Source organism: Acomys minous (genome assembly GCF_964271855.1).
Source record: "Acomys minous genome assembly, chromosome: 4".
Classification (NCBI taxonomy): domain Eukaryota; kingdom Metazoa; phylum Chordata; class Mammalia; order Rodentia; family Muridae; genus Acomys; species Acomys minous.
In genome coordinates this window covers 102902526-102928338 of record NC_140486.1, presented here as the reverse complement: position 1 = coordinate 102928338, position 25813 = coordinate 102902526, and positions in this window count along the sequence as shown.

The following is a 25813-nucleotide window of genomic DNA, read 5'->3' as shown; positions in this document are numbered from 1 at the left end:
CTTTTTGACACTATGAAAAGAAATGCCTGAGCAAAACAACTCAACAGAGGTCATGCTTGCGATAGCTCATACCTTCAGAGGTTGTGGTCCAGGGTTGGCTGGTTTCATTATTTCTGTCTGTGATAAGGCACAGGATAATGGTGGAACAAGGCTGCTCACTCTATAGTAAGAGAGTCTGTGAGTCCCTGGGGACCAAATGTCCCCTTCAAAGGCATTCATCCAATCACTCAGGCTCCACCTCCTAACAGCTCATTTGCCTATGAACTCATTAATAGGTAACTCTGCTGATGAAGTTAGCCTTTTCCCAATACAATCATGTCTCCACAAACCCATCAGCTGGGGACCAAACTGTCAATACAAGAGACTATTCAATGTACACAGAGAGAAAAGAGCCTACTGCAAGCCAAGGGAACAGGGCCTCAGAAGAAACTTGACCAGCTGACCTTGTGGGCTCAGATTTCCAGCTTCTGGAAATGTGAAAAATAGAAGTTTCTGTTTCTCAAGCCACCTGGTTGTGGGTTTGTTTTTTTTTTTAAACTGGTGGCCCAAGCTGACTAGTAGTATTCAAAGTAAGTTTTGTCAACTCAAGTACAGTCATCCTTTTGTGTTTCTCTATTGCCCCAGCCCATAGGTATACCTTTTATATTCCTTACAAAAATATTTTCTATCTAGTATAATGCCTTTAGAAAGGAAGTGTGAAATGTTAGCATCGAACAAGATTCTTTTAAACAGTGCATTACACTGTTAGGAGTGATGGGTTTTCTTGAGTCTTGGAAAAGCTGATGGGAGAAATCCATAAATGGAGTTGGTGGCCTTGTCACTTGGGTTGGTGGGGTACCACCTCGCTGATACATTAGTGGCAAAAACATCTTCATGGACTCATTTATTTCCTTTTGTGATGACTGTCTGGATTTTAAACAGGCCCCTTTAACTTGACAGCACAGCCAGGAGGGTCTCACGGAAACAGTATTGGGAGGAGTACGCAGTCTAAAGAGGGACTGTATTTGTGGTGTGGATGGATTCCCAAAAGCAGTCAAGTGGCCAGGGGAGGCTACACAGCGAAAGAAGAGAAACGAGGAGCAAACAGGTGCTCATTTCCATTTAACAGTCATCAGGGCCTTCTTAGAGCTTTAAAATCATATGAGCTATTGAGTCTAGGTTCATAAACAGCAGCAGCAGCAGCAGCAGCAAAACTCTCTATTTGAGACAGAGTCTTCCTATGTTCTCCAGTCTGGTCTTGAGTCCTGGGCATAAGCAAAGCTTCTGCTTCTGTCTCCCAGGGAGCTGGGGCTATAAGCATGTCCCAACTAGCTGAAGTCTTAGTGTTTTGTTTTGTGGTTGTTGTTGTGTGTGTGTTTCTTATCCTTCTTTATAGCATGGGGGAATTTTTTTTTTTTGAGACAGAGTCTTTCTATATAGTGTAGGTTGGCCTCGAACTCATGATCTTCCTGCCCCAGCTTTCTGGCCACTGAGATTACAGGCATGCATACACATGACAGACTCAATTTTGAGAAATACTGCTCAGGACTTGAAGATGGGGTCTGAATCTGATTTATTTGCTTGTGACTGTGTCTAATTTATTTATCTTGTCACTATTCGAGGCAATGAAAACAACTTATACACACCCGGTGCTCATTGTGAGTGTTGAGTTGCCATAAAACATGAGTGGAAAAAAGTCAATGCAGTAGGTACTTTTTGATACGTACATGGATGTAAATGTTTAAATATAAATGTCTTGTCTATAGCATTTATTTATACATATTTAGAACATATATATATATACATATATATAATATTTAGAATGTGCCTCAATAACTTTTCTTAGACATAAATTTTCTTCTTGGTTAAAAAAAGAGTATTCCCATTAGTAAGTAGTCTTCTAGAAGCCACTCGTGGGAAAGCAAAATCAGAATTCAGGATGCTCTTCTCACCAGACCAGAAGCCCCTCACTGCCAGAGCAGCTCTGTGATGGTGCATTCTTATTGAGTGCCTTCATGTGTCGTCTGGAGATTTGGGGAGGGGGGGCCTTATCACTACCCCAGAATATAAATGAATGTTCCTTCACCAAAGGACACCATAAACAGATGTTCCTCCTTGCCTTCTTCAACTATAAAACACTTTTGTGTTTTTTTGTTTGTTTGTTTTTTGGTTTTTTTTACAAAGGATCTATAGTCATATTTTAAAGGAACCTCATTCTCTTGGGGGCAAGATAATTAATATTTAGTATGTGATACTGCTTGCTATGATTTTTTGCATATGTTGTCTCTTTTCATTTTCAAAGTAACCCATTGAGGAGGCACCGCTGGGCTGAATTTAAAGATGAGCAAACAGACTCAGGAGGGTTGCAGAGCCTTGTAGGGCCACAGAGAGATTAAGTAAGTAGCCAGATCTCAAATAGTCTAGGCCAATAATCTGGGCACAGGCCTTTATTCTACCTCATTTGTGTTGTTTCTCAAAGTCCCCGCCTTCAAGGTCTTCTGAGACTGCTGTGGCGTATTACCATAGCTAGGTGGTTTATGGGAGACAGGAATGCATTTCTCACTTTACAAGGTGGGAAGTCCAGTCAAGGCATTAGCAGCTGTGGCGTCTGGTGAGGCCTTCGTCCTGGCTCCCGGTGGCTGTATCCTAGCTGTGTTCTCACGTGATAGAAGGGATAAGGCATGCTCTGTGGTCTCCTTTTAAGGACACCAGTCCAACTCACAAGGTGCCACCCTTATTCTGTAGTCACCTCCCAATGCCCCCACCTCTAAATGCCATCACATTACAGACGAGCTTTCAGGAAAGGACTTTCAGAGCTCCAGCATTTGGCTTACTGAGGTCCTTAGGATGAGTGTTAGAATCTGAATATAATCCATACAAATGAAATCACCTTTAAGTTTGCGTGCCAACGCGTCCATCACAAAAGACTGGCTAGAGAATTTTTCATCAGATTTAGAGGAAATATACAAGATAACATAACTTTAAAAGCAGACCCCAAGGCACATATGAACTTCATTTTGGAGAACTCTGAGGGGACCACAGACATGACTTAGAGCAAATGGGAGAAATTGGTCCTTTCCCCAGCAAAAAACCAAACCAAACCAAACAAACCAAACAAACAAAAAACACCAAACCTATCCCGAAGTGCATTTGGTAACAAACAAGCAAAAGGATGCTTGAGAAAAGTCCGTTGAAATGGATGCCATATTAGTTTAGTAAGGCAGTCGTTAACAAGATCCCCTGTACCTGATGACTTAACAGAATGTGTTTTCTCACCATTTAGGAGGATAGCAGGCTAAGCTTGACGTGTCAGCAGTGTTGTTTCATCTGAGATTTCTCTCTTTGGCTTCTGATTGCTTCCTTTTTACTGGATTCTCAAAGGCTTTTCCCCTCTGTGCAGGGATGCTTGGATTTAGCTCTTCTTTTAAGGACACGGGTCATCTTAACACCCACTTCTATGAGGTCGTTTTACCTTAGCTACCCTTTAAATACGGTCTTACCACTTGAAGAAGAAAGGATTTATTCTGTTTCAGAGTACAGACTATCACAGTAAGGAAGGCACGGTGGTGTGAGCAGCCCGTGGCTCTAGTGGTGAGATGGGTAGAGCTACTTGCTCATGCATGTCCCGCAGACCAGAAAGCAGAAAAGATGGCTGCTGGTGCTCAGCTGACTTTCTCTTTCCTCCTGCTTATTCAGTCAGGGTTTTCCAGCCCATAGAACAGGGTGACCAACACTCGTGGCGAGTTTCTCCCTCAGCTGGACTTCTCTGGAAACCTACCAATGTCACTCATAGGAATGTTTCCTACGCGCTTCCAAACACAGTCACGTGGACAGTGACAATTTAGCTCTGGAAAACTCCAGCTTCAAATAGTGTCACATTCTGAGAGACTGGGAGTTGGGACTTCCACCTGTGGCTTCGGTGGTAGTGAGAAGCTATTTAGTTCATAACAGATGCCCCCTCTGCCAAATTCAAATGCCAGAGCCGTAACTAGTCAAGCCATCCTTTAGAACACTTGTTCATGGTATGCTCACGAAATAGCTTGGGGAGAGCCAAGTCTCTCTCAGAAAAGGAAAACAAAAGGCAGGTGACACATGTGACGGCCAGCCGGAACACATAAGCCATCTGTCTAGATGTTGTTGACAAAGGACATAGACAAGTGGTCCACTTAGGACTGCCCACATAAACTTACGCTAAAGAATCTAAAAGCAGTGTCTGCAGTTCACTCTACTACCCAGGTCGTGTTAAGGTCTGCGCTGTCCAAAGGAAAAGTCCTTAGGAGCCCAACACCGAACCTCAGCATTCCCAGAGTTTTCATTAATGAAACAACATCTGGGGCTGGGAGAATAGTTAAAACACAGCAGAGTTTACAACAGTGACTTCGATTTGATGTGGTAAGGTGGATGTGCATACGTCCCCGGATATCAATGCTTGCCTTCAGTTACTTAAAAAAAAATCCCTAAGGTTTACTATAATTATCTTTTACTAGGAGTAAACCCACAAAGCTAACATCTCAAATTACAGGTATTAATTTTCAATTGATGCATTCCTCATGTAGAGGAGCCAACGTAAATAGCAGCAGCGTGTGGCTCACTGTAATTCAAAGTACAAAATAACTAGAGAACTTCATTACATGTTTGAAAAAACAATTAGATTAGGCATTAATAATGTCTAATAAAAATGTAGTGAGTGCAATTTCTAGTTTTCTAGAAACACCAAAAAGTAAAAAGTAACATGTGAATCCAAGATACAATGTTTATATACATGAAACTTTATGTTCATTGTATAAATGCCTTTTTCAGTACAAACAATGATTCTTATTTAGGTATAAATGCCTTTTCAGTACAAAGTCTTGTAGATTTCATAAAACCAGTGAGCAGAAAAATAGATTCCTGAAGTTGTGTTTTTCAAAACCTAAATGGTTTTATAATAGCTGAGTGAATTATTGGTTTTTAAATTAAAAATTACATCAATTAAACTTTAAACTTAGAAAAATGCACTTCTTGCTTCAGACACAATTTCAGTGCACATTGGCCTGGTATCAGCAGTTGACAGTAAAGTTTTAAATACAGTGGGTGTAACTGAATGGACAAAATCAAGGAAGTATAATTAAGAAATTTTTCCTTTCTTTTTTCTGTTTTTATTTCAGTTTATTGAGAGATAATTTTCCTGACCCAAACAAACCATAAAAGGTAAAGTGTCATAAGAATCACACAATGCTACAGTGAAAGGAAGCCTGGGTGGCTGACTTGCCTTCATCTCTACCCATCAAGGTGACCTTGAATATGTCAGCTTACTTCTTGGGCCCTCGACTTGGTCGTCTGTCAAAAAGAGTTAGTCTAAAATCTCTTGTAGCTCCGACTTTTCATTACCCAAACTCGCCAAGGAATTAAAATTGATGTATGCAAGTAAATTATGTTATGAGGAAAACCACTTTGTTTACACTGGAGGAAAGTGTTTTCCTCTTCGTCATTAAACTTGGAACACAAAGGAATGCCTGTGAACTGAATTAAAGTCTGAATCTGTCAGCAGGCAGAGCAAATCACCTGGATGGCTTGACAGCTGGAGACAGGAAGGGATCAAACGTGGCGATTTCTTCCTAGCCCCATCCTTCTCCAGGGACTGTAACAGCCAACCGGAAGCCCAGGGGCCCAGGGGCCCAGGGGCCCAGGGGCGGCTGATCAAGGGGAAAGAGGCATCCCGAGGTGACTGAGAGCACTTTTCAATCTAATATTAAGTGTTGCTGATTGACAAAATAAATGACAATTTATGTTTAAAAATGTTTTCATCTATGCTTTATTGACATTAAAAATCCTCTCTTTGTCTAAACTTGCATATATTTACTTAAGTGTTTGAAGACAGTAGAAGTGCTATGTAGAAAAGTAAAATATTTCACATTTTTATTGCATGTTTTCTCTTTCTTGTCAATTTTAAGTACTTGTCTCTAACTATTTTTAAAGATTTGTTTTCAGTTATCTATCTATCTATCTATCTATCTATACATCTATCTCTCTATCTATCTGTCTGTCTATTTATATAAAATATGGGTCATTTGGGGTGGGTTCCTGGGTGTTAAATTGCGTGGGCCACACCTTCCACTTATGCCATAGACTGGTACTGGGCGTCGCAGGAGAGGGACTCTGCAAATGTAAATCTGAACCTCAGATTAATTTTAAGTATAGAAAGTTTCTCTGGGTTCTCTAGGCAGCCTACTCGATCACTTGGAAAGGCAGAAGGGTGGAGCTGATGGAGGGGGGGTCGGTGGGTGTGAGCATCACAACCTGCCCCCTGGAGCTCAGATGACATCATCGGAAAGGCTGTGTGTACTTGCATTAGCCAGACAAAGCATTTATTTTAGTTCTCTTAACAACTCTGAACATCACCATCATTTTTAAGGCTGGTGCTGGATTATTTGGTGGTGTCTTTTGTCATTGTTTCAATTTATACTGTGTGAACATATATGCATATGTATTTAACTTCATGTGTAATATATAGGTGAAATATATATGTATATATACACACACAAACAGTATGCAGTTATGAACTATTCTTTCTAAAATTTTGCGTGAAATTTTTCATAATGGCGATATCAGTCACACTTCCTCACAGAAGCAGAACCAGTGATGCACACACAGAAACAAATACACAAATGAACAAAAATACACACAGATACACATACACAGATACAAATGCACACAAAGAGACATATACACACATGAGCATACACAAACACAGATACACATGCATCCATAAATACACACACAGAGGCACACACATGCACATATCTACATGCACATGCAGATAAACAGATATATATTTGCACACACAAACACACAGGAGCACACATACAGATTCACATATGCACACACACATAGATACACATGCATACATACACATTTATATACACACACTCATAGGAGAGCAAGGGAGAGTTGGCCCCATCCCTCGCCTTCTATGAAGTGTCATGGGTGTGATGCTGCCCCTCACCCCTCACCATCTGTGTCAGTCAGGAGAATTGGCTAATGTAAATCCACACAGCCTTTCTGATGAACAGTTTGGCCTGAAAGCCTTCAAGACTATTTCATGTAAGAACTCGTTATGCACATGATGATTTGTGTATAGGTGCCTGCAGTTCAACATTATAGTCCATGAAGAAACTGAAAGAAAAAGGATAACAAAGACGCCATGTCCTTATTATTTGACATTTCAGTGACTTCGGCTCTAGTGGAGGGGATACAGGTGAGCCAGCCCTGAGGGCAAGAGCATGAGAGAGCTGGCCCTGACACCGATCTGCCATGAGATAACGTGTGTGAGTTGGCACCAAGGACACAAGAGCAGGAGAACTAGCCCTGCCTCCTCACTAGAGAGAGCTGGTCCTGCACCTCACCTAGTCAACACAGTGGAACTGGCACTGATGGCAAAGGCATGGGTGAGCCAGCCCCAAGGGTACGAGAGCGAGCAGAAGAGCTGTCCCAACCCCTCATAGGCTAAAGCACTTACAAGAGTGGGCCCAGAGGGCATGAGAGCAGGAGAGTTTACCCTGCCTCCTGCAGGTGGTGTCACTGGGTGGCCTAACCAGAGCAGTGCTGGAGAGCTTGCCCTAGTGGTGCAGATAAGGGAGAGCTGGCAGGCTGACCAGCTCAGCTACCATCCAGGCCCAGATCCAGGACTCTGAGCTGGCCCACCCCAAAATCTATATCATCTGAGAATAGTTGGGTTGTGTGAAAAGGCTAGTCCTCATGATCCAAAGCTGCAGCATCTCCATGACACAGAGCAACAAAAGGATAACTGGGAGCAGGCTGGGTGAGGATCCAATATTGATGGTGTCACAGAAGCCAGAGATCTCGATCCAGACCAAAGACTCATTGCAGTAAACATTTGCAAGTAAAGATGTGAACAGAGGGATATACTGTGGGACACACTGTGTACACAATACAGCTTTCAAGATGAGATATTTTCAATGCTTTGGTTTTTGTTGTTGTTTGCTTGCTTGTGTGTTTTTTATTCATGGGGGGAGGTTGCAAGGGTTAATGGCAGATATGAAGGGACAGGGAAACTCACAAAGAATCAGTAAAAAGTTGGGTTTTTAAAAATAAGTACTATGCGGTATGCTGTCAGGAGCCTCCTTGCTAGTTCTCTTAATTGAATACTTTTCTTTGGTACTTGATTTAATATGTTTTTTTTTCTTTGTTCATCATGGTCTATGAGCAATAAGATATTTGTATGTGTTTATATACTATTTCATGCACATACACACAATCATACTGCCAAAATATATATAGTAAACTAGAGCATCTATGCGCTGAATATACTTCATAATGACTGCGCCACCAAAAATAATTGCTTACCAATGCATTTCCCAGACTGTCCTAATCATGAGGCAAGCAATATTTTATGTGGAGGAAGGGAGGATGAGGGAAGGAGGGAGAGAGGGAGGGAGGGAGAGAGGGGGGAGAACTTGTAAACCATTAGTTTACACTATGAAGTTGGGGGCTGCTGGTTAGGCAACTCTATAACCATAGTGCAGGAAGAGGCAGGAGCTGCAGTCTGCAGGTGGAGTCTGGTCTTCAGAAAAGGCCCCGTTTTGTTGTTCTTTATACCTTTCAGCTGAAGGAGTCAGGTGCAGGTAGATCATAGAGGATGATCTCTTAAAGCAAATGATTATATGTTAACCACACACACAATAATCCCTTCAAAACAACCTGAAAATTAGTGTTGGGTTGAGTAATTGAATTCCAGTTGGCCAGGTTGGTTGGCTATGCCTGTGCCCAGCCGGAGTAACACTTCAAAGTGACCCTCACAATGAGTCATGCAAAGGAAACGTTCTACATACCTACCCTTGCACCGTACTACACTCTTTATGGACGTTTTTTACTTGATTTATGGTTACAATAGCGTTTTTTTTCCTTCCAGATCTTAGCTACCAGAAATCACTACTCTGACTGATAGATAACTATGAAAATGCTGCACTCGTTGAACAGTAGGCTTGCAGCAAAACTTTGCTTGCAGCCTTCACTTCGGAAGATTGTAAGCATACGAAAGTCTCCATGCTGAGTCGTCTCTGTGGGGGATACTAAGATGAACTGATCGTAAAGGTGATGTGTGGAAAGCTACAACAGAGAGAAGAATGTAACAAATAGCATCAGTAAGAGATCAGGAGTTCAGCAAGTATTTCAAAAGGGAATAAAGGTCTCTCTCTCTCTCCCTCCCTCCCTCCCTCCCTCCCTCTCTCTCTCTCTCTCTCTCTCTCTCTCTCTCTCTCTCTCCCCCTCTCATATGTGTATGCAGGGGTGCTAGCTCCCAAGCATATGTGTGGTGAAGACTAGAGGCTGACATTGAGTGTCTTTCTCTATTTTTCTCTCCAACTTAGCTTTAAAGACAGGCTCTCTCACTGAAGTTGGAACTTTCCATTTCAGCTAACCTGGCTGGCCAATGAGCCCCCAGATCCACTCTTTGCCCCATCCGGCCTCCACTCAGCACTAGGTCTGCAGAGGCATACTCTTAACCCTGGCTTTCCTACACTAGATTCTGGGGATCCACATGCAAGCCCTCGTGTGTACACACAGCAAAAGCATCTTATCCACGAAACCAAGACCACGAAAGCTTTGGACTGCAGGGTGAAGCCAGGCATAGTGATAAAATGAGTGATGAAAATATATGGGTATGAAACATTTGGAGTTGGACATCTGAGATACATGAGGAAATAAGAGTATTTTTTAAAAATGCAGACTGTGTTGGAAGAGAAATAATAATAACAAGTTAGAGAAGAAAGGTTAAGCCTAGAGTCAGTCTCTGAAAGGAGGAAGGATGTTCGCTCATCCGGCCAGCTGTGAGGCTCTCAACATGGGAGAGCACACATGGAGACAGTGCCTTCAGCAAAGTGCTGCCTGGGTACAGTTAGGCTGGAGCTCAGGAGGATACAGCTTGCACCATATTTAAAAATAAATAAATAAGACACCGAAGCTGGGGCTGCGGGACTAAGAAGGAATATACTTGAGAGATATTTTGGGAGGAGAGAAAGGCATCCTTGGCCAGGAGAAGGATCACAGAGTCAAAAGAGAACTACAGTGTGATACACCAAAGCCTGGTGACATAGGAGATATTGATAGTGAAAGAGCCTTAGATACGTTCATCCAGAGAGGAGAGTTAGCTTCCCTGCTTGGAGCATGCCCTTACGTGCCTGATAGCTCTTGGTATGTGGCCTCAACTCCCTAATCAGCAATAGAGTTTCTGAGGTCTCCAAGGAGTAATGAAGGTACAAGAATCCTAGTAAAAGAGGGGCTAGGGGGAGACTTGTCTCTTGACTTTCCCTAGAGGAGAACTCCAGATTCTTTTCTGGTAGATCCTCCATGGAAAATTTACTCCACAGAGTGGTCGTTTTTGCTAATGTGTGGGGCTCACTGTTGGGGTTCCAAAGCAGGTCTGTGGTAGCGTCTGAGTACTAGGTACACCACTATGGAAAGCTACTGCCCTAGCAGCAGCCTGGTTTCTGACGTGTAAACCCAGCTCCAAAATAGACAGCCACAGTAGGTTTCCCGGTTGCACTCCATTAACAGACCCTCCCTGGAAACTGCTCAGAGTTCCCTCAAATGTTCGTATTCGTGTTCCAAGAGTGTAGCTTCCAGTCAGGGCTGCAAACTAATTCAGACCTTCTGACATATACCTGTGTAAGAAAACACACAGACACACAGACACACACATGCATGCGTGCATCCGCACACACACATGCATGGACATGCACACTAGCGTAGGTTGTGCTTACCCTTTGCGTTGTTGAGAATTTTATGCATTTGATATGTTTTTCATCTAACTAAAAAATCAGGTTTCCTAGACTAGAAAGGTTTGGTTTTTTTTTTCTTCCCTTAACCATAAGAAGCCGTTGGTTATTACCTAAAATGGTACGGACTAAACACACTGTACAGGAGCTGAGCTGACATAAATGATTAAGCAGATGTGGTGGCATGTGCCTTTGACCTGAGCACTCAGGAAGCAGAGACAGGGGGGATGACAATTCAATATCGTCCTGGCCTGGTGGATCAAAGCCAAACAGCTATAAAGAGGGGTCCCATCTTTTGAAGGAAAAGGCTGGGGACGTATTGTAAAAGGAACTCTTATTCTCCTGAGGTAACTGTTGTCTGGAGGTTTGTTGCCTCTGTCTGCTGACCCAGGCCTAGCTCTGGAAGCTTCTAGCCTTTGTTCTAGCTAACCTAGGCCTAGAATGTTTTCAGCCTCTGAGACTTACTGCTGAATAAGCTCGCCCTTTCTAGTTCTTTCTGAGCTCTGGACTGGTTCAATTCAGCTACTTTGGCCCAAACTCCTCTCCCAGCTGACTTACTCAATGTGGCTCCTCTTTCGGGCCTCTGAATTGCTCTGCTTTGGCCTCAAACTAACTCCAGCAGATTCTAATCTCCTGGATCCTTTTCATTCTCTGGCTCATTCAGTCTTCACCTGAGTTCTCTCGCTGCAACCTGTCTATTACTGTCCTGGTAAAACTTTCTCTCTCTCTCTCTCTCTCTCTCTCTCTCTCTCTCTCTCTCTCTCTCTGTCTCTCTCTCTCTCTCTCTCTCTCTCTCTCTCTCTCTCTCTCTCTCTCTCTCTCTCATCCCACTGTCCCTTAAGTTTTTCTCTCTCTTCTGAGAGTTGGGTGTATCCTATTCTCTCAAATCTTCACTGATTTTTATCACTTTCTTTTTCTGTCACTCAATTAGACATCACTTTCACACATGGGTGATTCTTTCTACAAACTAACCCTACCTTCATTGTTTGGGATTAAAGGCATGTACCACCATGCCTGGACCTAAGCTGTTCTTTACCTGAAACTTGCTCTGTATCGGTCTGGCCTTGAAATTAGAGATCTGCTTACCTTTGGGATTAAAGGTATGTCTGTGTTCCAGCCAGATCACACAGACCTAGAAGGTCTTCGGATGTGATCTCTTGCCAGAACAACTATGTTCTGAATGAAAATTCCTCTACATCTTTCCCCTGTTCTGTTTAAGCTAAAAGTTGTACAAAGTTTAACTTTTTACAACAGAAACTGCACAAGTTTAACAGTCTGGCTGTCCTTATGAAGATCCATTGTTGTGATGATCCGTCATAAACTGCAGTCCTGAGCATCTGTCTTCAGCAAATGTCCATTTCAGCATCAAGATTTTCCAGGCTGCTGAACGATCTGTCCTTCTTCAGCTGGTTTTTGTTTCTAAAGATTTATTTATTTATTTTTATTATGTATACAGTGTTCTTCCTGCATGTAACGACTGCACACCAGAAGAGGATACCAGATTTCATTATAGATGGTTGTGAGCCATCATGTGGTTGCTGGGAATTGAACTCATGACCTTTAGAAGAGCAGCCAGTGCTCTTAACCTCTGAGCCATCTCTCAAACCCCCTCTTCAGCTGGTTTGTTGAGCTGTCCCACACAGGTAGATCAGCTGTCTGCATCATCTCTGTTGCTTTCTGCATCACATCCTTCCTCAAGCCGTGCTTTCATGTGGAACCTTCTCTTACTCAGAGCAGATCTTTCTCAACTTTGAGGGAACCCATAGCCTTTCCTCACTGTGACTCACTGTCTCACTGGCTCCTGTGTCGTTCCTTGCTCTGGGCTCAAGGCTCCTGATGCTGCAAGGTCTCCTGAGTCTCCCTGGGCACCCACCCGAATTCAAAGAATGGATTCTTCCTCTGGAGATGATCCCAGGCAAATTACTTCTTTGTGGCGTTCCATCAGATGTCTCGTGTCCACTGTGACGTTTCTTTCAGATGTCCTCTGCTTCTGTAGTGTTTGTGGCTTGCTTCTTCTTCAATTATGCTGGGTTTCCTTACCGACCATGTTGAACAACTGGAATATATGCATAAGGCCCTGAGTTTGATCCTCAGAACTGCCAAAAACCTGAATAATTTTAGAATAGAAAGATATAGACAAAATCTGTACAATTAAATATATTATCAATATCTACCTTTCAGAGTATTATAGCTTCTTCTTCCAAGACTGTAAGACAAATCTTGAATTATAAACTAATGTCATCTTTTTTTTTTTTTTTTTTTTTTTTTTAGCTCAGTTGAATCAGGAATACCATGGCTCTTTACTGTGAACAGAGTTTCTTAATATAAGTTCTATTGACCTCTTGGGCTGGACAGACTTTTGCTATGGGGAATATTCTATGCACTGTGTGACATTAAACATCATCCATGATTTCTACTCAGTTTAAACCAGTAGCACAGCTGCCCTCCTGCCACAAAAATAAAATCTTCTCTAGACACTGCCAAATGCTTCATGATGATTACATTCCCCGTAATCTGACATCCACTGCTCTAGACTGTGCCATTTCTGGTGAAGGTCATCTTTCTGTTTATACAGGTCATGATACTGAGGAGACTGTGTTTTGTGATTGAGGCATGTGATTTTACACACTTCATTAGATCAAATGTTGAATATCAAGACTTCTAAATCTGATGCAAAAGATCAATGGGAGATCTGGGGCAATCTTTTAAATAGTTATAATATACAGTTCTAAGTTCACATGCAGATAGATCACACCACATACAAACCATGCAAAGAGTCAAGAGCCTGTCAGACTCTCATAAGGTTTTAAGACTTAAATAAAATCTAAAAACTTTACTTTGGTGAATTAAATAAAAAGCCAAGAAATGTACTAATTTCTAATTGTTTCATGGTCCTTCTTGCTGTATGTAGTTTATTGTATATATGTGTAACAATATAAATGTATATGTAAAAGTAAAACAAAACAAAACAAAACAAAAGCAAAGAAATAACAGGAAAACCATGGCAAGTCTCGGAAGACAAAGGGAAAGGCAGGGTTAACAGAGGTGAAAGGATGACTGACAGTGATGTCTGCTTGTGAAGACTGGCTTCCTAAACTTGAAACACATTGACGTTTGAAGTAAACACAAAGAAAGAGTTGCTGCTTAAATAACAGCTTATGTGTAAATTATTTTAATTTTGTATGAAATGACGCACCACCCCCTGTGTGTGGGGAGAGGGGGTGGGAGTTGCCTCAGTGTATATCTGTATCCCAGATGCCCACAGAAGTTAGAAGAGGGCATTGAATCCCCTGAACTGGAGTTACCTATAATTGTGAGCCTCCATGTGGGTACTGGGACTCAAACCGATGTTCACTAGAAGAGCAGCCAGTGGTCTTAACCACTGAGGCATCTCTCCAGGCTCTGCTTTCTCTTTTTTAAAATAGGACACAATGATACAACTTAGCATTATGTGTAAGACACTATACTGAAGGGACATTAGAATGGCATTTCAATGGTCAGACATGTTTTTCCCCACCAAGACAAAATGTCTTATTTGTCTGTTTGTTCTTATGTACATTTGTCACTTTTTATGTATTACCTCTAAAGCATCTTTTACCAACTAATTTGTGGATGGACTTTGTTGTAAGACCCTGGTGACCTACCAGCCATAAAAATAACAACACTGAGAACTTTTAATATTTTAAAGCTTATGCCTTAGCTGCACAGACTCTCAACTAGCTCATCTAAGTTAACCCGACCACCAAGCCCTGTCACACCACGTGGTTAGCTATACCTTCCAGGCCTGTAGTCACTTCTATCTCCTCTCAAGTCTCTTGAGGAAAAAGACCTTCTCTTTCTTCTTCCCAAAGTCCCTTTTTCTGTATCAGGAGGTTCCGCCTTCTACTTCCTGCCCAACTATTGGTTGTCAGATTTTAACTAAAGCCAATCAGAACATGCCTTAGGTAGGTGAGGAAGGACAGAGAGACATAGCTTCACATAGGTGTGCCCCCAGAGAACTTGGTTAAGGAAGTCCTAGACCAAGGCAGAAGGACTGGAAATGATTGGGTAGCAATTTTCGCTACAACCAAAAGCTGCATGGTTATCATGCCTTCAGATGGCTTCCCCGCCATGTTCTCAGAAACTACTTGTTAACGCCATGGATCTGGCCAAGTGGCTCTGGATTCTAGCAGTCCTACTTTATTTTATTTTATTGTCCCACCAGGCCCAAATGTGAGAAAAAGCATTCACCTTTTTCTCACTAAAAGCTAGCCTTTAGTTTGCATCTCACTAAACTAATTGTTTTGTCAACTTACATGATAAATTCCCTGTATAAAACCTCTACTATTTGAGATACCTAGAGTGATTCAGTTTTCCTCAGCAAATACTGAATTACACAATGGGGCATGAACTCAATGCAGAAAGAATTTTCTTAAAAGTCAGATTCAGTGAAAGATGAAGAGCCTTGGGCTTTGGGGTAGGGAAGGCAAGGCGTGCACTCATAGGAGCTTCCTGGAAAAGTTTCCTGCAAGGATTGGACTTTGAGACAGACCTGAAGGGAAGAAGCTATTCTTTGGCAGGCAGAACTGAGGAATAAAAGCAGGCGACATGACAAATCACAAAGAGGAAAACAATTTTATACTGAAGAAATGAAGAGGAAAAGTCAAACAGAAATGAAAATTATCTTGTGGAGAGTCTCTGGACTGCCATCGGCTGGCTAGGGCAATTGTTGTGCTGAAGATGGTAAAAGAACAGGGCAAGAAAGGGCTTCGTCACCAAGCCCACAGTGTTGACTTAAAGGACAAAGTATTAATACGGCTCTCAGCATTTTTAGTTGACATTTGGTTTTCACTCTTCAATGACTATTGGGTGTCTAAGTTCTGGACTATACCAAGGAAACGCAGTAATGAAACTCCTTCACAGACTGGCTGTCTTGGTTGATTCGCTCTGTATCCAGGAAGAGCATTGAGCAGGTAGAGCTCCAGCTTGAGCATTAAGGTACAGTAAGAGCTGAGCCAGGAAGAAAGGCACAATAGTCAGGAAGCATTTACTATAAACCCACTCTGCAGTAATTGCTAGCCCAAACTAGACCACTTTGTTTTAAATTACAGATGCCGCCTCCTGTAATATTCAAAGCCTCTTGGGGGGGGGGGGAGGGGAAGAGGGACAGGGTTTCTGAGAGAAGTCAGATCAAAGACAAGGCTGAAATAAAATGAAAGGTTTTCAATCAAAATAAACGCAGCCTTCTTGGAACCAAAGATGCTGTGTGACTATGATTTTTGTCGAGGTAGCTAGTTCGCCCTCTCCGTAAGATGGTCACTGTGACTCTACAAATGGAAAAGACAAATGGAAGTATCACTTTCCCCTAAAACCTCAGCTTCCCAGAGTTGTGGCTCTGCTCGCAGGTTGGTACTTCTGTTTCCTTACAGTGTTCGTGTCTCCAAGATATAATATATTTAGAAGGAAAAACACACCTTCTAAATGTCGTAGGATGGGATGTCATACGGCCAGCCTGAGCCACGGGCATCTCTGACACTCCTGCACTGGACACTCACTGACATTTTCACTCCAAATCCATTGCATTTCCCTCAAGCCTTTCGGCCTGGTCTTTAAATGCGTATCTGCAATTTCGTCGTAGGCCGCACCCCTCGAGTCTCTCCCCAGTGATGTGGCTTAACTGAGAAATTTCCCCCATAAGTGCATATGTGTGTACGTTTGTTCCCTAGCTAGTGGCAAGCTTTTTGAAAGCCTGTGGCGCCTTTAAGAAGTGGAGCCTCCCTGAAGGAAGTGGAACGTTGTGGCGTGGGCCCTGAGGCTTTATAGCCCTCCCCCACTTCCTGTTTTCTTTCAGGTTCCTAACTGCTGATGCCAAGTGATCCCCAACAAGATGGATCAAGTCCCTGTGAATGTTAAACCAAAGCTACAACAACAAAGCTGCTTTTTACCCGGTATTTTGTCAGGCAACTATTAAGGTAGTGACTAAACAGGCTTCTCAGAGCATTTTGTGTTTTTGACAATAAACATGTATGTAATAATAATTCACATAAAAGACTGAATTTTGGTTTCGGAAGGGCTTTTAGGCTCCTTTCACATATCTTTTACATTTCACACATGAAAAGGCATCCTGGTCAGTAATAAAACAGACCCAGTAAATAAAGATGAGAATGGTAAACCATCAAGCAGGGTAGTTTTTACATCCCTGAGCCTCTGTGGAGACTGATGAAGATGCCATGTTCTCCCAGAATTCCATGCAGTACTTTGAAAAGTGAATGTGTTTCACATCGCCCATAGAAAGATTCCTCTGAAAATGAAGATCAATGGATTCTTGTACATTCTTTTCCTTAAATGGCTTCACAAAGACCAAAGACAAGATACTGTTTGGTTTATCAAGCAGGTACTCTCAGCAGGTGGTAATTTGCAGAAACTTTTTCTGCTGTGTTGTTATAATCTAAACTAGTCCAGCTGCACTGTGAGGGCTTTCAGCATCAGGGCATTCACACCGCACCCCCCAACCCCCAAGCATCTGGAAGGTACCATCCATCAGAGGCAACATCACAACAGTGAGCATTGTCCTTCTAACTCAGCATTCTTTTGCCCTCCTTTCTCCAGGAAGACTTAAGCATTACCTCATTGCACAAAACACAGGGCAGATGAGATGTTTTAACAAAGCAAGAATAAAATAAACAAAGCAGATTCCTTCGTCAGCTCCCATAGCACCCAGATTCTGGAATCAGAATGAAATGTCCCACATCAGGAGTCACTCCTATAGATTGTCATGCATCCATTCAGGGATGGAGGCAACCAGTAAGACATGGTGCTCAGAACTGGGTGGGAAACTTCCTCTTCATGTCTCCTGTGATGTTGTCTTACCACAGGACTTTATGCTCTTTGAGGCAAACAAAAGGAAAGAAGAAAATTTTCTTTTTTATGTATGCTGTGTCCTGCTTGCATGCCTGCAGGCCAGGAGAGAACATCAGATCTCATCATATAAAGTTGTGAGCCACCATGTGGTTGCTGGGATTTGGACTCAGGTCCTTTGGAAGAACAGTCAGTGCTCTTCCAAAGTACTGAGCCAGTGCTGAGCCATCTCTCCAGCCTGAAGGTAATTTTCTGAATTTTAAAACTGTGCACATGGGAAATTTGCAAGTTAGATGTGGTAAAAGAGGTAGTGTCTGGGATTAAAACCCTAGGAATCTCTTTGCTTTTGATGCCAAACTGCACACACACACACACACACACACACACACACACACACACACACACACGTTTGCATCACGTTGTGAAACTCTAAGCATCGCATCTCACTGAGGCTTTTTGAAGGATCTTCTCAAGTGACATTTAGAACAATGGTGTTTATTCACTGGTTAATCCAAGTGACATTTAGAACAATGGTGTTTATTCACTGGTTAATCCTCAGGCCACTAGATCTGCTAACGAGGAGTCCAGTGATGCGCTAGTGAGTGGAATCTTTGGAATTGGGCCAGATATATTGGAGTCTGAACTCATTAGAACAGACCCAGGTGATCAAAATAAAACTGCGTTATTTGTGATTTTTGTCTGTGGGGTTCACAGAGGGCGGTTTATTCTAAAAATACTTTAGAGGTTGAATTTCATAGGTTTTATTGTTTTAATTATGGGTCAGCTGACTCTCCACTAAGTCTTTTTGGAATTCATATCAAAGGAAGATAAAAATGGCACACTAAAAGTATTTTGACAGAGAAGAGGATAGTTGAAAATGGAAAGGCTAATAAACTGTATTATTTAATTCTCTCACATTTACAAAACTGTCTCAAATATTTGACTGCAACCTGCATTTATATTTAGACTAAAAAAATCCTATATATGTAGCATTCTTATTTTCTTGATTTCAACACTTTTTAAGTATCAGCTCACTTTTTGCTGCCCAGTAGCTTTACATTTTAAAATTACTGCGCTATGATTTTCATGCTAAGAAAACATACTCTAACGATACGATGACGTCAACCTAACAGATAGGAAAATAGCAGAGTGAAACCAAACAAACAAACAAAAGCTATAAATGTCCGGCCCCTTTACTTTTCACATGATTCCTAAATGCCGAGTTAAAGAAAAAGAGGGAGCATTTAACATTGTCTGACAAGATAACCAATCTATAATTACAATGTAAATATTGTAAGCATTGTGATAAAGCTTTATGGTTTCTTTATTGGGTTACATAAAATTGGCATCTAGGTGATATTGTTTTAAATCTTTTTCTTAGTGGATACACCAAATAGAAGTGTCTAAATAACACAGAAGTATCAATCTGTATAGTTTGTTCTGATAAGAGACTTAGCTTCAAATAAAAGGTGTAAAAGGGTAAAAAAAAAATTCTACTTTTAATACTGTAAAACCTAAAATTTTTTTAAAAAATCTTTTATGCAATTTTATGAAATGCTCTTCAAGCCTGGAGAATTACAGTATATGGGTTTGTTAAGCATTGGCACAAACTCAATAATAATGAGCTCATTTTCATAGAAGGGAGCTTATTATAATTCCAGCTGTTGAAAGCTTGCACAGCTGGATTCTGGCTATAACAAAGAACGCTGATCTGTTGGTAAAGGGGGGGGGGGGGAAATGCAACTTTAATTTGTCATAAAAAGCCTTTTTCTATTACTTTTTAGAAACAATTTTCCACCCAAACCCATGCATGTGACTGAATTTAAAGCTAAAATATGGCCAACTCTTCTTCTAATGTATTTGTACCCATCTATTTTAGGAAAATTAAGACAAAAATAGCTTGACAACACAGCTTATTCTGGTTAAAATAGAGGGTTCTGCAGAAGGGACTGGAATTTCAAAGCCAAATGCTAAGGTTTGGTAAATTGGAGCAAGTCATCATCCAACACACGGTGGTGAGAAAGGGGTTCTGACTGATCCCTCAAGGCTGGCTGGAGTCGGGCGGGGTGAGTGATGATCAGGAAATGTGCGGCAGAGCACAGAAAGTTCTGTGGTCCTATTTTTAAAAGATTTTTGTGATTTTCAGACATTCATTCAGTAAACAATACTCAGTCTATCCTTACAATCAAGCAGACCATAGTTTTCATTCATTCATTCATTCATTCATCCATTCATTATCCATCCATCCATTCATTCTCCTACTCTATCCAACCATAACCGGCAACCACTCATGGAAGGTATTTTGCAATCAGAATTCCATGACTTCCTGTGTTCTCACCATAGTCTTACATCCACGAGAATCAATTTGTTTTGTTTTGCTTTCTTCTCTGACAAGAGTCTAGCTATGTATCCCACCCAAGCTGGCCTGGAACTTATTATGTGCTACAAACTGGTCTCAAACTCACAGTCCTCCTGCCTCAGCAACCCAAGTGTTGGGATCAACTACACACAAGCTAACTGCTCACCCTTTGAGCCGCCTTTGCTGACTCTTTTCCTCTAACTCTGCATACCCAGGACATCACCAAATTCCGTCTGCTGGGTTTTTCTCCAAACTATACTGTCACCATAACCCTGTCCAAGCCACCAACTTCCAGGTCCTGCCTGAGCTCTTCTCATAACTCTCCAGATTCCTTACCCAGCTCTTACTTAGAGCTCAATGTTTCTTCAGGCTTAAGTATGAGCATTTCAACCCATTACCCAAAATCCACCAATAGCTTTCACAAATGCACAAGAACAAAACCGAGCATCCTGGTGCAGGATTATATCGTCTGCATACCTTGGTCCTGACTTTCTCTGTCATCACTTCCTGCTTTTCTCTACTCACTCTTAGTGGTGTAGTCATGATGGATTCCTCAGCAATCTTCCAGCGTGTTCACCATGTGCCTGCCACGAAGCATATATACATTCAATGTTCTCTCTACCAGGAATGCTCTTTCTCCATATCCCTCTGGTCACGCAACACTTTGTCTGCAGTCTTTTTAGTAGAACTGTGATTTAACTGTTGTCATTTTCTTATGATGTTTGTCTTTCAACAAAGTTATCTTTGTGGTCTCTTCACCATCTAACTCATCCATCCTCCAACTACTAAGAGTGACCTGCCTAAAGAGCATGTTGACGGGAACTCTTCATCCCGTTCATAGCCCATGGTTACTACATCTTAGATTTGGAACAGTACACATACAGGATTAATACTCAGGTCCAGCAATTCTTTTGGCCGGATCGCCATGAAATTCTCAGGACATCCTTTAAAATCAAGCTATTCGGAGGCATTCATTCTTCTCCTACCTGCTAGACCTTCTACAATTTACCCTTTGGGTTGCAGTGTTCGTCCTATCAGAAGTGCACTTGTTTCTCTCCTAAAGAAGGTCTAAGCAGGGAACAAAGTGTAGGAGGATGAGTGTGAACAGTGTTCATGCCAGAGCGTCTTAAACTATGTGTTGGGGAGATGGAGCGTAGGTGGAAAGAAAGGAAAGTCCCTTCACCCAGGGTGACACCGGAAGAAAGGCAGAAGGGTTAGTTTATCGCCTAGCTCTTGGATGAGTAGCTCGTGGAGATGACCTGGAGAACGTAAACCGAGTTGAAAAAGAAGAATAAAGGGTTAGCACGAAGTCATGTTACAGAAGTCAGTGAGGACAGCCAGAGGCCTGAGGTGAACGTTACACTTAAACAAAGTAGGTTTCATAAAGTCCCTAGACTGGTTTGAGGCACAAATGGCTCCTCCAACTTACAAGAATTATTGTAATTAACAACAAGGATCCAGTGCAAGTTTGTATTCAAGACGGTGCATTAACTTTTCTTGGAGATGTGAACAAATGTCTATTCACCCCAGATTTTGTGTGTGTGTGTGTGTGTGTGTGTGTGTGTGTGTGTGTGTGTGTGTGTGTGTCCTAAGACTAAATTGGTAAACGGATAAGTTCAACTGGGCATGCAGGAGCATGAGTAGGGGTTGCTTACCAGAGCATGGGAAACTTATAGTCAGCTAAACCACTGAAGGAAATTCTTTCCCCTCCAGTAACCATTAAGCACTGACACATTGTTAGAGAAAAGCAGGACTTTGTCAGCTCTTCCTCTCCCATGATGGGATGCTAGTGAGTCCAATCTTCTGCAGGTCTCATGCTGGTAATTACAGCGGCTGAGAGTTCAAGACCATGTCATATCTGGAGAACAGCCTTCCACAACACAAAGATACATCTTAATGAATTAAAATTCTCCAGCTGGAGTATGTAGAAATGACTTCTATCCGAATAGTAACCCAGCTGACCCTGCTTAACTTGTAACATCAGAAGCCGGGGTGGTGGTGTATGCCTTTAATCCCAGCACTTGGGAGGCAGAGGGCACTAAGATATCTGTGAGTTCAAGGCCAGCCTGGTCTACAGAGTGATTTCCAGGACAGCCAAGGCTACACAGAGAAACCCTGTAAAACTTCTGAGATCAGTCAGAGGCCAGCCATATTTAGGATGGAATGGCCATAGGCAGGTGGGAAAAGTCTCATCCCGAAGCAACCCAGCTCTAAACCCAGCACAAGGCGCATTCATGGATTTGATGAAATTGCTCTAAAATACACTCTTGATCAATATACTTTACACCAAAACAATACAGCTTTAGGATTAGCCTTATGGTTTTTCTTCTTTAAGGGATGCCTTTAGGTATTGCAGACATATGTAAATGATGATTCTGAGCGTGACTCATGATTTTCTTGAAATGTACCTGTGACTGGCTGAGTGAGTTTAGCCGTGCAATGTGCTCTTCCACTCCAAACCGACACAGACTTTGACCTTATACTTTGTGACAGATGAGTAAAGATGCACATTCACTTCCAAACTACTGCACTTTAAATGTCTCCAAGGTTTAGATGCAAGAAGTGTCAGCATTCCTTCAGCAGTTAAAACCTTAGCTATAAAGAATTCAAGTTGTGGGCAAATGGGGGTGCCTTGATGGATTGCAGGACATTTTCTGTGAAAGATGTAGCATGTCGGAAGTAGAATACAAGTGCCGGTGATGTGTTTGAAATGTCTACACTACATCAGAGCCCCACTATAGCCTTCACTTTAGAGACTTACAAATCCCTAGTATGTGGCTTTGATTCTGCAAATAGAAGCTGACTTCACAGTTCTCTTGAGAACTATGATTCCTGCATTTCAGGGAGTGGCTACCAAGAGCATTTAGGGTTTCTGGAGAATGTTTAGTCGAGTAGATGAATGGTTCTTAAGAGCTGTAAAAACACAACTTGCCCTGCTTAAGACAGTACTGGAGCTTTAGAATTAAAATTAAACTCCTCATTTTTATATGTGTGTGGGGGGGATATGCATGAATACAAAAGTTTGCATGTATGTAGGCACACATGTGTATGGGTGCACATGTGTTTGTATGCATGTGAGAGTGCAAGGTTGATGTCAGGAGTCATCCTCCATTGCTCCTCAGCCTTATTCTTTGAGGCAGGGTTGTTGGTCATATAAGATAACTCATTCTCACTTTCATTTAAGCCTTTGTTGATTTTTATTATCATCCTACAGTAGTTTTTGTGAGAACATACAAATGTTGGATGCATTGCATTGTGATGTCCTTCTTGCACAGAAAGTGCATACAGAGAACAAGGAGCAGGCAGAATACTATACACATGCTACACACATGCTACACACATGCTGACACACACGCTGTTATGCCTACTTCACATTTTTCCTCCGTTTCCATTCTTTCTCCATTGTTTCTTCCTCTCCATAAAAAGCTCATTCACTGTTTTGCTGCTTGATTCGAGAGAGATTTGAATGTAAAAGTGATTTTATATTCCATGCTGCTTATGTGCGCACCACTGTCTCACAAATCCCTATGGCTTTGTAAGTATTTTACTTAGAAAAGCCTTCTCAGGCTTGAGTGAGGTTTCCTTTCCTATGACAGCCCTATAGATTATAGTTAGCCAGAAAAAAGGTGTTCACCATGTTTAAACTTTTATCTCACTGAACTACTGTGTTTCTTTCATTATTGCTCAATTCTGCATTCTATCCTGCTAAAAAAGAATGTTACTTTAAGGTTGAGATTTGTCAGAAATGTTACACTGGCAAGTAGTGTGGAGTCTTCAATTCTACAGAAGTCAAAGAAATAATTTCCAGGCTATTTAAATATTTAATGCGAGGCTATTCATATGCTCTCTTAGTCTGAAGCAATTCTTATCAAGAGAATTGTAAGAAACAACTTTTATTTCTGTAGCATTTTATTTCAAAAATTGACCTCATGGCTTGTGGCCATCTCGTTTCCTGCAAGCATAGCTCAGGAATTTATTTTTAATAAAAGGTCTATTTAACTTTGAGTTAAGAAACTCAAATAATTCCCAAAAAGCCTGCTGACCACAGTCTGAAGCTATGAAATGTTCTTCAGAGGGTTTTGGGTGTGGATCGAAGAGACACACTTTCGTAATTTTCAGTATGTCATCATCAAACAATGTTTACAAAACCCAGCACCCCGGGGATATGTGCAGGCGTTAGCAAGCAGATGTTGGCAGTCAAGGAAAACTTAGGATGGCTGCCCAAAAATATTCCCTGTTGCCTATCAGTTACATGCAAGACTGTCAAACGCTCCCCTTGTTGGTACCTGTGGTACGCCTGGTTTGTAAGACAGTTGATGCAAAACCAAATTTGAAAACTATGGAAAGAAACCCTCTATAAATCGATATACAAGAATCACTTGTCTCTTTTTATGACTCTTTTAACAATGTGTTTTAGTTGAAAAAAAATGTAGTCTTGTTAGATTATTGAAAAGGATTGTGTTAAATTTAGTTTTGTATAATGTTTGAAAAGAAATCAAGACCCTCTCCTCTCAGGTTCTTATGATGTTCTAGTGTTGAAAATATTTAGCAACTCCACAAACATGTTAATCTTCATTTCTGAGAAATGACAAATCTTTTCCATGGAAATGAATCAAACAGGTCAACATATTGATTTTTACAGAGTAAATCTTTCCCTTCCCAATAAAGATTGGGGAGGAAAAGCAGTTTCTTCTGGAAGATTTAGGGAAGTATATTCTAAGAATCCAATTTTAAGTATAATTGTTCTATTTAAATATATGATATTTTACATTATTGCTGCTGAATAATCTTAACAGATGAGCATGGTCAATGAAATTTATGACAACCCAAGAGCATTTTTATTTCCAAAACATTTTTTGTAAAGACTAGTTATGATGAAATCTTAATTTGGGGGGTCTCTTATTTATATATGACAAAACTCCTGTATATTATAATTTAGTGGTGTTTATAATTTTAATTGAGGGTCACACTATACTAAAAATACTACTGTTTTCAGTGGTAAGGTTTATATTGAAAAGCAATTGTTGAATAAAAAAATACTTTACACATAGTTCTTACCTTTAAAAAGTGTAAAGTTAAAAGGCTAAAAGTCCAAGTGAGGCTGACTGCTCATTGAGTAAGAGTATTTGCTGTGCAAGCACAAAGACCTAAATTTGAATTCTCACCACCCACATAAAAAGCCAGTCATGGCCACGTGCACTTGTAACCATAACACCACGGGAGGTGGAAACAACACTGGTGGGACTTGCTGGCTCACAGCCTAATAACAAGTTTGGTGAGAGATTCTGTCTTAAAGGAATAGAAATAAAGCAGAGAATGACAGAACAGGGCAATGGTTGTCTTCCTCTGTCCTCAGCATACATGCATACCTGCACACCTATATCATATATGCATTTGCACACACACACACACACACACACACACACACACACACACACACACACACGGTGGGGCATATACAAACACACATATTGTCAAAGTTAAAGAGGGGAGAATAACAAGTAGTTCTGAAACTTACTAAACACAGAGAGGAAAAATATTTATTTACCATATCTTTCTTTTCACACTATACTTTAGGATACCAAATAGTTAGTAAGCAGAATAATCAGAATTCCAATCAATAAATGTGGAATCAGCAATTAGTTCCTCATGAAATCATAAATTGAGGCCACTAAGTGGAACACTTATAAGCATTCTGTGAAAGGTGAAAGAGGTTCCTATAAAGGATGGATCAAGCCAACACTCAAGTGCCAGCTAGTGAATGTCAACATCATTATAAGTAGGACAATCAGAAAAGTGATGAGTAGTTATAAAATCCCATGTGCACCTGATTAGGTCCTGGATCTGATTACCAGCACACTGG